This window comes from Dermacentor silvarum, chromosome 4 (assembly GCF_013339745.2).
Source record: "Dermacentor silvarum isolate Dsil-2018 chromosome 4, BIME_Dsil_1.4, whole genome shotgun sequence".
NCBI lineage: Eukaryota > Metazoa > Arthropoda > Arachnida > Ixodida > Ixodidae > Dermacentor > Dermacentor silvarum.
Genome location: NC_051157.2, coordinates 169,557,605 through 169,572,470, shown reverse-complemented (window position 1 = coordinate 169,572,470; position 14,866 = coordinate 169,557,605).

Genomic DNA, 14,866 nt, shown 5'->3' with positions numbered 1-14,866 from the left:
TCCACGGCAATGCATTCGAAGCAATTTACCAATCACAACTTGAAACAATCTGCGCCAAGAAGAACGAGTATGATGGCAAAATCGACATGGACAGACAGACATTTGTGCTCAGAAATTATTGACCAGACACATCCGAGGCATCCAGTCATACAAAGCAAGGAACGTGAAACCGACATTGAAGACCCAGATCTGCTCATTGACGAAGACTTGGAGCGCGAGGCTAACTTAATGGGCCGGTGTGCTGCGGTTATGAAGAGACAGGATATCATGCCGACCGAAGCCTTCTATGAAATGATGCGACTGACTAACCTTGAACAGCAGGAAATACTGAGTGAGGTTGTTCGCAGACTCAACACCCCCGACTCGCAACCTCTGACCATCTTTCTGACAGATCTTGCCGGCTACGGGAAGACATCTGTGCTTCGTCTCTTAAAATACCTTTATAACCGATACGTCAACTGTCCATCGGAAACCGATCGCAATGCATACGTCGCTTGCGCAACAACGGGCAAAGCAGCAGTGGCGATTGGCGGTGTAGCTGTGCACTCAGCCTTCAAATTAAGTGCTACAGTCGACGGCGGATTACGAGACAGTGAGCTCAACTCTTTCCGCCTAGCGTTCAGGAACATCAGGTGCCTCATAGTGGACGAGGTCAGCATTATGAGTGCTGACGTACTAGCCAGGGTCGACGGCCGGCTGCGGCAAATAACGGGCCACTACAACGATCCTTTTGGAAGATTTGACGTAATCATGTGCGGCGATTTGCATCAACTACATCCCGTAAGAGCAAATGAGGTATTGAAACGCAGCAAGACCCGCCAAAACATCTTTATCGCTGAGGTCACTTGGAACCACCTGGCATACTTCCCGCTACTCCAGGTGGTGCGACAAAAAGAAGCAATGTTCTCCACGGCTCTCACCAATACTGGTGATGGAGAGGCCCTCACCGACACTGAGGGGAATATGCTGCAGTCTTGGTTGATAACAAAAGCAGAGGCATCTCGAAGGTGTCCGCAAGGTGTCCGTCTTTTCTACGCGAACGAAGACATGGAGGAATTCAACACCAAAGACGCCATACAAGGCATATCCGATGTGAGAACCATTTCTGCCGAACACAATATTTATAGTACCGAAGCTCCGAGGAACAGGACAATGAAATCGAGAAGGTCGCCAAAATGTCGCTAACCGAAATGGGTAACTTGCCAGTTAAGGTCATCGTTTGCATTGGAAAGCCATATATGATAACCGTGAAGATAGACGTAACGGACGGGCTCGTCAATGGTACGGTTGGAAACCTCGCGTTCACTGAGGTTGACGAGTTGGGACTCACCAAAGGACTGTGGTTAAAGTTCGACAGCGTTGCCACGGGAATACTGGCGCGACTAAAAGCGGCACCATTGCGCAGTGTACTCGGGTGCGTGGTATGCCCCGAGTGGGTACCAATTGAACAACGTACGGTGACCACAACGTTGGACCGTAAGGTTAACATTACATGTCGCCGCACACAGTCTCCCGTGGTGCAGGCTAGTGCCATTCATAAGTCTAGGGTGGCACTTATTGCAGCATGGTTTACGATTACAGCAAACGTCACCCCTAGAAACTTGTGTACGTGGCACTGAGTCGAGTCACTTCTCTCGATGGCCTATACATTACCAACGCTGTAGACGACTTCACGTTTTACCACACCTCCGAAAACCCAGATCGATCACTGCGTGACAAATTTCTCAGACTTCACGTGCGTCTACTCATCAACTAGAACTGCGCACCGGGTCTCAGGTGTGGCAATATACGAACGCGGAAATGATTGTGTGCCCTTCAAACTCCACGAAGCACCGGAAGTAGATTTTGCCGACGTATGTGTAGTGCGTAACTCGTTCGGTATTGTGGTGGTCACAATAAACGTGTCGCCAAGTGCTGCACGTACGAAGATTGCGGACTTTCTGTTAAAGACCTTCCTCCCTGAACAAGATGTGCCCCTAATTTTAACGGGAGACTTCAACGTTAACGCTAAGGATCCCCATAATACCTGGTTCATCCAGTGTGTACAACAAGAACTCGGTAGGATATTTGTGTCAAACACACAATGCAGTTCTTCGCGAACCGGCTCATGTTTGGACTTTGTATTCACTAAAAACAAAGTACCCATACTGGCCCACTGCATGTCATTCGCGACCTACTTCTCCGATCTTAAAGGACACCTGAGCGTTTTTCGTTATGTTGAAATTAAATTACTCTTGTCTACTTTTTTATACCTTTATTACTCTTTAATTCTCTTTTATACTATTCTTTTATACTTAGTATTTGCTGCTACCATACTCACTTTAATTACTAGATACTATTGTCGAAACACTCGTCTAGCTTACGCTGTGACTGTGCTACGTGTGCCGCGCAGGCTTGGCATTTTTTTTCGTCGCAGACTCATGTCTGTGGCACTAACAAGTTGAAGGCGACAAAAACCACAACGACGTTACTGTAACGACGTTTACAGATAACGTTATCTGTAAAAGAAGTCTATTGGACTGTGGAGCGAGATAAGAACAGAATAGTGCTTCTGCATTAAGCATATAGGAACTTCAGAGCTGTTGAGCGGCATTTCTGTAAATAGGCAAGTCTTCCAAGGAGTTATTTCTTTTTAAATAGAAAATACAATCCCGAGTTCACAGCAAAAACGTATATTTTTCACGCGGGTACCTCGGTTCTTAACCAGTGCAGGAAGCATTACATAATTTCACAGCAGCTTCTATGTCTTCGGATACACAGGCGGAGCAAGGTATGCTGAAAGACAAAATTGCCCTGCCTCTCTCTGTTAAATGCCTCAAAGCACAATTTATTACAAGTTGCAAGTTATTCATCATGAGCCAACAAACCCGACAGTGTATTCCTGCCTTTCCCTGGAAGGCACACATCCTCGCACGTACCGAAGGCTTTCGTCGTGTATGGTATACGAATCGAAAAAGAGACAGTCGATTCGACACGCACTGTGGGTTTAATAGTCATGACGAGCAAAAACTGGGTCTGGTGCAGGCAGAACTCTGGACGCCGAGGGCAAGACGCAAGCTTCTAATTCCCGACACAAGCTTTCCGACAGGCGGCGAGTGTCGCGAACTGGTTGGACCCGATCAGGCATCGGCGCGACTGAAGCGTGCGCCGGGACGCGTTCACGCAGCGAGCGCCACCGTGTGCCTGCATGTCGGCAAAATAAGGATGCCTCAGATGCCGAGGCGAGCACGCCTCAGCTGGAGGCGTCTCTTCACACTCCGGCTCCGTGCGGAGCACGCAGCGCCGGCGGCACTCTTCGAAGCTGCGGAACACGCCCCGGCGGCCTACAGGGCAAGCAGGTGCCCTGCGGGAAGCTCCATGCGACGCACTTCTTTCCGTCGAAGTACCAGGGCACGTCCAGTACGTCTTGCCTGCGTAATGTGAAAAGGGGGTGGGAGGGAGAGGAGCGAGGCGCATACAATAGGAGTAGTAGTGCTTCATTTAGGCACAAAAATTGACGTATACATTAAAGCACTTGCTTTATTGCACGTGTACATGAAATAGATGCGTATGCATGAAAACGCGTACATACAATAAGCACGGTAAGACTGCAAGGTACATATATGGTACTTAATAATCTCTCCAAAGTGTATCAAAATAATTTTAACATCTTTTTGGTTTCCTTTGCTTTATTGCGATAGCAATCATGCAGACACTCGAGGTGCGTTGGCGCCGTCGTACTATCCCGGTATCGACGATGCATGCCCGGTGTGCGCGTGGCGAACCTTTTCTTCAAAGACGCGCAGTGTTTGTGGCTGCAAAATCGACGAAGCCAAGTGAACGCGTCGTCGTGTTCTGCTCAATCGGACCTGCAGCTGACTCAGGGCAGCGTTGTGCCTTCCGCTGCCGGCATGAGCGTTGTCCGCACAAATACTATCGTGCCTGCCGCGCAGCTGTGTACAGTGGTGAGCAATGTTAGGGTGAACACCTCATTAGCATTCAAGTTGGTATAACTTCAAGATACCTTCTACTTCCGGGGGGAAATATGCCGAATACGACGCCTAATGATGATGCCAATAAAATAAATAATAGTTTTCTTTATTTTGTGCTAAACATCAAGTGCTATAGGCTCGTGAATACTAATGAGGTGCTCACCCTAACAGTGCTCACCACTGTACTGTACATACGACAGCGTGGCACATGTTCTGGTCTGAGCAGAATGGACAGTAAGCTTGAATAAAGGCAGTAACCCATCAAGGTGTGGCGCCTGCAACGCCCCTGACGACGATCCTCATCGCGCCAGTGTTCTGAGACGCCAGGCCTCCGTTACTGCTGTGCAGGAACAGTTGCCTCGTACTACGTCGCGGCAATAAGTAGTCCGCGGGTAATGGTAGAACACCGCCCGAGGAGCTAGCGGTGAACCTTGCTATTGCTGTCGATACTTCCTACTTCATGTCAAAGTCTTTTTCTATTTCCGCCCCTGTCCTATGCCTACAGGCTATAAAGTTACTATGTGGGCAAATTATCTATCGAGTTGCGAGGTACACTGAGCCCCTGATCACTTAGATAAAAGGTTAGCCTGCAGGGTATCCTACATGGCGGTGCATCAATGTGATTCATAACTATGAAATTACCCCTCGGCTTTCCAGAAACCATGCATCACTAAAAAAGCGAGAAAGGTCATTCGGTAAACGATGGCGGAATTTGCAAATTTGTTGTCATGCCTAAATACGGAACATTTATCAGCGCCTTGTTTGATTCCACCTTAGGCTGTTGCCGTACGTCACTAAGCACTCATACATCCGAAGACTAATTTAATAAGACACCTCAAATCGCCGATAGCGCTTTCCTTCGGTATATGGTGCTTTCAAGCCAAGGAGGTTGTGACAATATGCCTCAGACTATTCACAGCCTGTGTCGAAGACAAAACATAAACTGCTACAGAAAGATAGGGTTGCTACTTCTGAAGACTGCCTGCTGTTGCGCCACAATGTTGAGGAATTCCTTCACTTGTATGTTGCTTGCAGCGGTACGTAAAGTCCAAAATTTGCCTACAGTTCTAATTAACTGAATTCATGTCAACCTAAGAAGTTACTCTTTAAATACTTAATTCAAAGCCAATTCATTCACTGGTGTCTGTGTCGGTAAGCAACCATATAACCTGTAACGTTAAAACAGAGCATAGCCATTAATTCTAAAGCGAGCGTCGGCTTTTCATTGGTGGATTTAACAAAGCTGTTTATGAACAAGGACCATTCGTTGGCTTGTTTGTTATAGCATGCTACAGAGCGCCGACTTTCGTGGCTGGCTATCACGCCGCACTTCAAAAAAAAAAAAAAAAAACGACAGAAAATATCCCCAAAATGCAATAGTCAATTGTAAGCCTGCCGCCTTGTCGCGAAGACGACTAGTGCTTATGTGTTAGAAACACAAGTGGCCCTGCTTTTATTGTGCCAAAACACCACAATTACGAAGATCATGAGAAAAAGCCATATTTATAGCCTTTGCAACATTACAAAGCAACAGCAGAGGGGGGATGAGGAGCGCCATATAGTATATAGCAGAAGACTTCGGGTTATTTTTCACCGGGTGCGGTTCTTCAGCCTGCACCCATATCACAGAACTCGAGAACTTTTTGCATTCTGTCCACGTGGGGACTCTGCTGTCATGGTCTGGAATCGAACCCGCGGCATCGTGCTCGGCGCCATAGTATTACAGTCACGGAATGACCACGGCGAGTGTTTCGAGCTAAGAAACTATTTGCAGCGCAATGCGTGAATATGAACTTAGCTTGCGAGCCATGGGCTTTCGTTTGCTTGAAAAAACAAGTTTCCTACAAGTGCGTATCATTTTATTTTCGGAGCCCCCCATTTTTCGAAGCCTACTTTCAAAATCTATTAGTGCCGCTATAAACCTTTTCACGCGACGAAATGGCCGCCATGAGCGCAATGTGTGGGATCACCGTAATCTGCGTCACTATTTGTGCCTCGCCGGCATTTCGAATTTAGGAATCACACATAGCTGAGGGCTGGCGAAGCTCGCGGCGCGAAATATTACGGCGGCGGAGTATTTAGACGGCACGAAACATCCGGTACATCTCGGTATTTTTGGTACATGGACAACGAGAGCCTCTACGAGCTTCAAGCTTGAAGCACGCACGGTTTCTGTGCGAATGCGCATCCTTTCGCAAATACCAAAGCATAGAGGCATTCGGCGAGAAATTACAGAAATACATCCTACATTTGCATAGCCAACACGTGAGACGAAACGAAACAGTTGCTTTTGTGCTTTCCGACATTTTCTTTTCGAATTTTGGAGCCCTCTGGCGGCAGAAATGAACCATTTGAGAAGAAAGCATTTCATTCATCAGAACATCACCGTGGCCGCGTATAAAGACACCGCTCCCCTCCCCCCCCCCCCCCCTCTTGTTTTTAAACATTTTTATGCAGCTTGTCTTCAAAATCACAGAAATATGTCCAAGATAGCACTTCATAAATGCGCATTAAGAGTATGTAGTGCAGCAGAATAAACAAATCCCTTCGAACAACACAATGTGCAAGTGGCGGCTGGGCCATTTCGACTTGCAGCAGATCAAGTTATGCGGTTAGGGTGACGCAAGTTCGCACACTCAACTCGGCAACCGCAATGTTGTTATTCTGCTGATTCGCTCATTTTCCGCCACACGGTCGTACACACGCTGTCGTTCCTCACTTGTGTTATCGATGACATTTCCAAAATTGGGGCTTTAGCTTCTCTTTAATGGTGTTGAAGTTGGGCCGGGTTGCGGAAATCCGGGGCCGTATTCACAACGGTTTTTGTTCCTAAGGGCTATTCGTCAGTGGCCGCTTGCCTTCCCTGATTATGAAGGCTGGGAGGGCTTGCCAGCGCCAAGCCTTACGAAGAAACCGCACTAGAGTGCGAACTCCTTTGTAAATGCGGACCCAGATGTACAGCATTTCTCGACCTCAGTCTCCAGTACGCTCTATCGAAGATGATGATGGTCTTTCGGGTATGATTACTGAATTTTATGGCTGCACATCCCGAAGCAACGGAACCTTATCAGGTTCGATTTTTTGTATTTTTTTTTACTTCAAGCTAAATCAGTAGGCAAATTTTTGCGGTTTACGTGCCAAAATCCCAATCTGATTATGGGACACGCCGTAGTCAAAGGTGGCTCCAAATTAATTTTGACCACCTCGATTTCTTTAATGTGCACCAAAAGCGCGGTAGACGAGCGTATTCGCACTCCGCCTCCATCGAAATGCTGCAGCTGCGGCCGCGATTGAATCCGTGTCCTCAACCTCAGCAGCGCAATGACAGTATTAAATTAGTGTACATGAGCGTTTTTACTACGTGCGCACATCATAGTGCGTTCATTGCTTCTAGGAGTCGAAACCGCGGCCTCGCTGTGAGCAGCAGGACGTGAAAGCCCCTTAGTCACCCCGACGAGATAAGTTGCAAGAAAAAGCACCGCGGCTCGTCAGGAAAATGCGTTCTCACCTGATTAGAAAAAGCCAAGAAAAGTTATACAGATGCCGCGCACTGTGGCAATCAGTGGGCGCGAAGCTCCTGACGGCTTCAATCACGCTGTCAATACCGAGAAGTTATTGGTCTCGAGGGGCAGGTAAAATTGAAAGTAGGGGTGCATGTGCGTAAGAGTGCAAACATAACGCTTGAAGTTTAATGCACCTACACCCCATGCAAAAGATGACCAATAGCACATCCTACACTCGACATTGATAAACATCGTTTAGGGTCACATTGAACTGTAATATCATCATTTATAACGTATAAATAAGCGCTACTATATGCAAGTGATTCCTCTACAAACTCCTTCTCCACTCTGACGTCATAGAGCTCTGTTCTTCGCGCTTTCCCTCTCCGCGCCTTAGATGCGTGAGAGTTCACCACAGTATGCGTCTACTCGGGCAGGGACCGACACCAAACCCGAAGAAAGAGGCGAGAAATCTAGGGCCACATGCTACACATATTGTCACCCAGCTAGTACAGCTAGAATGGTTGACCAGCAACAGATAGGCAAAAAACACGTCAGCCTTTAATAATAGCTGGACCTCGGAGAGCGCGCGCGCAACCACGAACTTCGTCGTTCTCGCCTCAAGGGGCCAGTGTCACCACGCGCCAACTTATTTCGCGTCATTGCTCCCCTTTCTAAAGCGACCGACCCGGTCGCTTCAAGGGCATGGGGCGAGCAATATGGGCAAGGGTGGCAACATGAAAAAAAAGAGACATACAGGAATGTACACAATGCTGAAGCGGTTTGTGAGAGTTGCTTATCCCTCGCGTGCGTAGTACGGCTTCATCCGTACTACGTGGACGACTTCAGCACGGGGACGGCGTCGGTTCGAACTAGGGTCAGAGCTTTGAGGCACCACCTCATAGTTCACATCACTGAGCCGGCGTACGACTTCGTAGGGGCCGAAATAGCGGCGCAACAATTTCTCCGAGAGCCCACGGTGTCGGATAGGTGTCCACACCCACACGCGGTCGCCTGGTGAGTACTGGACGTTCCGTCGGGTCCGGTTGTAACGGCAGGCGTCGGTATTCTGCTGGGTGCGGATGCGATTCCGAGCAAGCTGGCGAGCTTCCTCTGCTTTTTCGACGAACTCTTCAGTGGTGTCATTCCTTGTGGTTCCGTGGTCTACCGGGAGCATGGCGTCTAAGGGGGTTGTAACTCGACGTCCGTAAACGAGCTCGAATGGTGTAAACTCGGTGGTCTCTTGCACAGCGGTATTGTAAGCAAACGTCACGTATGGCAAAATTTCATCCCATGTCTTGTGTTCCACATCAATGTACATGGATAGCATGTCGGCCAATGTTCTGTTCAGGCGCTCTGTTAAGCCGTTAGTCTGGGGATGATAGGCTGTGGTCCTTCGGTGGTCAGTATGCGTCAGCGTGACGACTTGTTGCAACAACTCCGCTGTAAACGCTGCACCGCGATCAGTAATGAGCACAGCGGGTGCACCGTGACGAAGCACGATGTTGTGGACGAAGAAGCTGGCGACTTCAGCAGCAGTTCCCCGCGGCACAGCTTTTGTCTCCGCATAGCGAGTTAAATAATCGGTTGCCACGATTATCCACTTGTTTTGCAAGGAAGAAGTGGGGAACGGACCAAGAAGGTCCATTCCCACTTGTTGGAACGGCGCCGGAGGCGGATCCAAAGGCTGAAGGAGGCCGGCAGGCTTGACGGGTGGCACTTTACGCCTCTGACAGTCACGGCACGTTCGCACATAGCGCTGAACCGACGAAAATAGGTGTGGCCAATAGTATTTCTGCCGTATGCGCGCTAATGTCCTCGCGAAGCCTAAGTGGCCGGCACAGGGATCGTCATGACACGCCTGTAAAACTTCCTCGCGCAGCGCCGTCGGAACGACGAGAAGAAACGTTTCTTGGCTGTTCTCGAAATTTTTCTTGTACAGGACATTGTTCCGCAGGCAGTACGATGTCAATCCTCGTGAAAGTGGGCGTGGGACAACAACGTCGGCTCCCTCGAGATGTCGGATGACTGGAAGCAGTTCAGAGTCTGCACGTTGGTAGTCAGCCATGCGCACCACGTCGACGACACCAAGAAACGGCATATCTAGCTCCAAGTCGGAGGGTGTCAAGGGAATAGGAGAACGTGACAAGCAGTCAGCGTCGCTATGCTTACGGCCCGATCTGTAGACAACAGTCATGTCGTATTCCTGGAGGCGGAGGCTCCAACGAGCGAGGCGACCAGACGGGTCTCGTAGATTGGCAAGCCAGCAGAGCGAATGGTGGTCACTGATCGCTCGAAATGGCCGGCCGTATAAGTAAGGTCGGAACTTGCTGATGGCCCACACGACTGCTAAACATTCTTTTTCGGTGGTTGAATAATTAGCTTCTGCTTTTGTGAGACTACGGCTCGCGTACGCAATTACACGTTCTGCTCCGTCTTGCCATTGAACCAGAGTAGCCCCGAGTCCTACGTTGCTTGCGTCTGTGTGAATTTCAGTTGCCGCGGTGTCATCAAAATGCGCCAGCACTGGAGCGGATTGAAGGCGTTTGCGCAATTCGGTGAAGGCCTGCTCTTGGTCTTCCGTCCAGGCAAAGGGCACAGCTTGTCGCGTCAGTCTCGTGAGAGGTTCAGCAATCCTCGAGAAGCCTTCAACGAAACGGCGGTAGTAAGCGCAGAGGCCCAGGAACCGCTGAACAGCCTTCTTGTCTTTAGGGTGAGGAAACTCGGCAACGGCAGCTAGCTTTTCTGGGTCTGGTCGTACTCCTTGGGAGCTGACCACGTGGCCTAAAAACTTGAGTTCCCGGAAGCCAAAGTAACATTTTTCAGGCTTGATGGTGAGGTTTGCCTTCCGTATTGCGGTAAGGACACTTCGTAGTCGGGTGAGATGTTCATCGAACGTGCTGGAAAACACAACAACGTCGTCTAGGTACACTAGACACGTCTGCCACTTTAGTCCGACGAGTACAGTGTCCATCATTCGTTGAAACGTAGCAGGAGCGGAACAGAGACCGAAAGGCAGGACTTTAAATTCGTATAGCCCGTCGGGAGTCACGAAGGCGGTTTTTTCACGGTCACGCTCGTCCACTTCGATTTGCCAGTACCCTGACTTTAGGTCTAACGAAGTAAAGAACTCAGCATGACGCAGACGGTCCAAAGCGTCATCGATCCGTGGCAGGGGGTAAACGTCGCGTTTGGTGACTCGGTTAAGCCGTCTGTAGTCAACGCAGAAGCGGAGCGTGTTGTCTTTCTTTTTTACGAGTACGACAGGCGACGCCCACGGACTTGTCGACGGCTGGATGACGTCATCATTGAGCATTTCTTCAACTTGACGCTTAATCGCCTCCCGCTCCATAGGTGACACGCGGTACGGGTGCTGACGAACAGGCCGCGCCGACTCCTCTGTAACTATCCGGTGTTGCGTAATGGAGGTGCGCTGGACTTTAGATTCTGTGGAAAAACAGCCAGAGAATTCTGTCACTAGGTCCAGTAGCTGATCCTTCTGTGCATCTGCTAAGTCAGCATTGATGTGGACGCGGGTACTCAGGCTGGCGTGAGTTGTTGCATCCGGTGAAGTCACCTGTAACGTGCCCACATCGGAGAAGTCAGCAATGTCGTTCAGAAAGGCCACAGCTGTACCTTGTGGGACGTGCTGATACTCATGGCTGAAGTTTGTCAACAAAACTTGCGAGCACTTATTCTGTATTCGAACAAGGCCCCGGGCGATGCAGATGTGTCTTTCGAGCAACAGCGGGATATTTGCCTCGGCAATACCCTCATAGTCGTCGAATGCGTCGCAGGTTACGAGGGTCAATACGCTACTCCTTGGCGGCACCGTGATGTTCTCGTCGACAATCCTCAAGGCGTTGACATACGTGTCGTCAGTGCTGCTCCCTGCTAAGGCCTGCGCCGTTGAAAACGTTACCAGCGACTTTTGTAAGTTTATGACGGCTCCATTAGCCTGCAGAAAGTCCATTCCCAGAATTAGGTCCCTCGAACAGCTTGGGAGGATAACGAAATCTCCGAGGTACATAAATCCACGAATGCTCACTCGCGCTGTGCATCTTCCTACCGGGGTTAGCAGATGGCCTCCTGCCGTGCGAATCTGCGACCCAGTCCACTCGGTAGAAACTTTCTTCAGCTTGCAGGCAAGGTCCATGCTCATAACTGAGGTGTCCGCTCCAGTGTCGATTAACGCTGTTATTTCTTCGTCGTCTACGGTGACGGGAATGTTCGACGTTATTACCTCTCGCACGGTGTTTGACTGCGTCTGTACGTCTGTGTCGTTGTTTTCGTCGTTGTCGTCGTAGTGGAGGATCTTGCGCACAGTCGTCGTCAGCGGCCTCACCTCCGGAGGTCGAGGAACTCAGTTTTCCCGAGCCGCCGGGCTAGGCGAGCGGCGTCTGAGAGCGCCGCGAGAGAAGGCTTGGCTTGGTGATGGTGACCTGTAACGAGCAGGAGACGACGAACGGGGCTCGTGCCATCGTTGATCACCATTGCGACGGTTCGCGACGAAACTCTCTATTTCCGGCGGCCGCTCACCAGGTCGTGGACGAGGTGCATTTGGGGCGAATCCTCGGAGCCCCACATGACGATACGGACACATTCTGTAGATGTGCCCGGCTTCGCCACAATGGTAACAAAGGGGCTTGTAGTCAGCGGTGCGCCAGACGTCGCTCTTCCTAGTTCTTGCTTCGGCCATGTGCGGTGTGCTGCGAGGCGTGAAGCTAACGTCCAATTGCTGAGCGGGGTGCACCATGCTATACGCACTTGAGGGTGGTGGACGGCGTACTGCTTCTGCGTAACTCAGTTCAGGGCGCGTTCTCTGATGTGGTGCCTCGTACTGTTCAGGCACATGGACGGCCTGTCGGACCTCGGCGCGCACCATTTCCGCAATGGAAAGTTGTCCCACAGAGGCAGCGGTCGTCTGCATCTTCTGCAGTTCCTCCTTGATGACAGCCCTGATGAGTTCTCGCAAGGCGCCGACGTCGTTGCCTAGGGTAACGGCAGAGAGCTCCCTTGAAATCACGGCGTCGCGGTTGTATTGCCTGGCCCGCTGTTGAAGGGCCTTTTCCATGGTGGTGGCTTCGTCGTGGAACTCTGCCACTGTCGTCGGCGGATTTCGAATGAGGCCAGCAAAGATGTCCTCTTTTACGCCGCGCATTAGGTGGCGCACCTTCTTTGCTTCAGTCATAGAGGGGTCCGCACGTCTGAAGAGGCGATTCATGTCTTCGACGTACGCCGTCACTCGCTCATTCGGGCCTTGAATTCTCGACTCCATTGCTAACTCCGCCCTCTCCTTCCTGTCCGCCCTGGCGAAGGCATTGAGGAATTGCCGACGAAATTCTTCCCATGACGTCAGTGTCGCCTCGTGGTTCTCAAACCATATTTTAGCGGAATCTTCAAGAGCGAAGTACACGTAGCGAAGCTTACGCTCGTGTGTCCAGTCGTTGACGTTGGCGACCAGGTCAAAATGGTCAAGCCAGTCGTCGGCGTCCTCTGAAGCACTCCCGTGGAAATGATTCGGCGCCCGGATCTGATTGACGACCACGTGCGATGCTGCAGTAGCGGCAGGAGGTGGTTGGTTCGTCATTCTACTCCGTTCGGGTAGCAAACCGTGCTGTGGCTGGAGTCCTTGGAGACGTCGGCTGGTACGTACGTGCACAGGGGTAAGCTCGGCCGAACTACTCGCCGGGCTTAGGTCTGGGGTGCGCTCCGGAGATCTTAACATCGACCGTACCCAGCACTTCCACCAGAAATGTCACCCAGCTAGTACAGCTAGAATGGTTGACCAGCAACAGATAGGCAAAAAACACGTCAGCCTTTAATAATAGCTGGACCTCGGAGAGCGCGCGCGCAACCACGAACTTCGTCGTTCTCGCCTCAAGGGGCCAGTGTCACCACGCGCCAACTTATTTCGCGTCAATATGAGAGATTGGAATGGGCTCGCATTACAAATCACACTACAGCCATGGCGAGGGTACTTATCGTGCACTGGTGTCAGGATCGGGTGACCAAGTCACCACCATTGATAACAAACTCGGGGATCGGCTCAGTCTAGTCGACGAGACAGCCAACGACGGCATGCCGTACCCTTGAAAGTGGGCAAGGCGACCTTCGCCCTTAAAGCTTGTGAAGTACGCCCGTAACGAAAACGTGGTACTCGCAATGAACCGCCACTCACTGGGCACAGGGAAAGAAGAGCGTGCTTTCGTAGCAACGGTCTGACGCGCGGTGGCCGTTGACACAGCTGGCCAGGCAACTCTCGAAGCTGGAAAACCGGTTGGATCCGCGATTACAGACGTGCACCGTGTCCGCGGCCGCCGGGACGCACGCTCGCCGGTCGGCACTGTAGAAGAACTCGGGCCTAGGCCGCACGCAGTGAGTGTACACGTGGCGTCTGCACGACTCGTCAATGGCGGCCTGCGACGCGCAAGCGTTGCGTGTAGATGTCAGTGCCGTGTGAACAAAGCATCTTCGTATCATACAGCTCAAGACAATAATATGGCAAGTCGCCGACGTACTTGTAATAGAACGCACAGCTTACTTCTCTTTCTGTAGAAAGAAACTTCAGCATCAGGAATCGTCACGCATTGGACTCATGTGTACGTACGATAACTATATCTGTATCCCGACCACGGCGGCCGCATTTCGATGGGGGCGAAATGCGAAAACACCCGTGCTGTTATGCTTGGGCACTCTGTGCTTTGTTTTGTTTTTTAGTTCAGCCACTGTACAGTTGTAGATTTATTTTTTGAGTTGTTTCCATTGTACTCAACAGCTCATTGTTACATGGCCCCCCTTACTCAATGCCCGACAGGGCCTGTAAGGTGTTTTCTAAATAAATAAATAAATAAATAAATACTTACATTTATGTGCACGTTAAAGCACCCCAGGTGGTCCAAATTTCCGTAGTCCCCCACTACGGCGTGCCTCATAATCAGATCGTGGTTTTGGCACGTAAAACCCCATAATTAAAAAATGACTATCTCGAAATTATGGAAATTTATTTGACTTCTCCAAAAACTAGTGGCACACCACACAGTGAGCACCACTGTCACAAAGCTAGAAGATTTAAAAAATCGATATACCAAATACCATAGTGACGTAGGTTCCTGCAAGTGCACACGTGTAAAATCAAGGGAATAAAGTAGGCCTTAATGCAAAACGTTTTGCGCTGTAGCCGAATCACTCGGCCACCGCTATGTATCTGCACTTGTGAACAAATACTGCGTAAGCTTTGCAGGGTACGTGATAACCTACCATTATACCTTGTACCGCGAAACGCCCAATGCGCAAGCGCTTCTCATACTATAGTGGACAGTAACGCGGCACTAGCGCCGCCGCTACAGCCGGTTACCGTGATTGCCTATAACAGCATGAAAGCACCCAGAC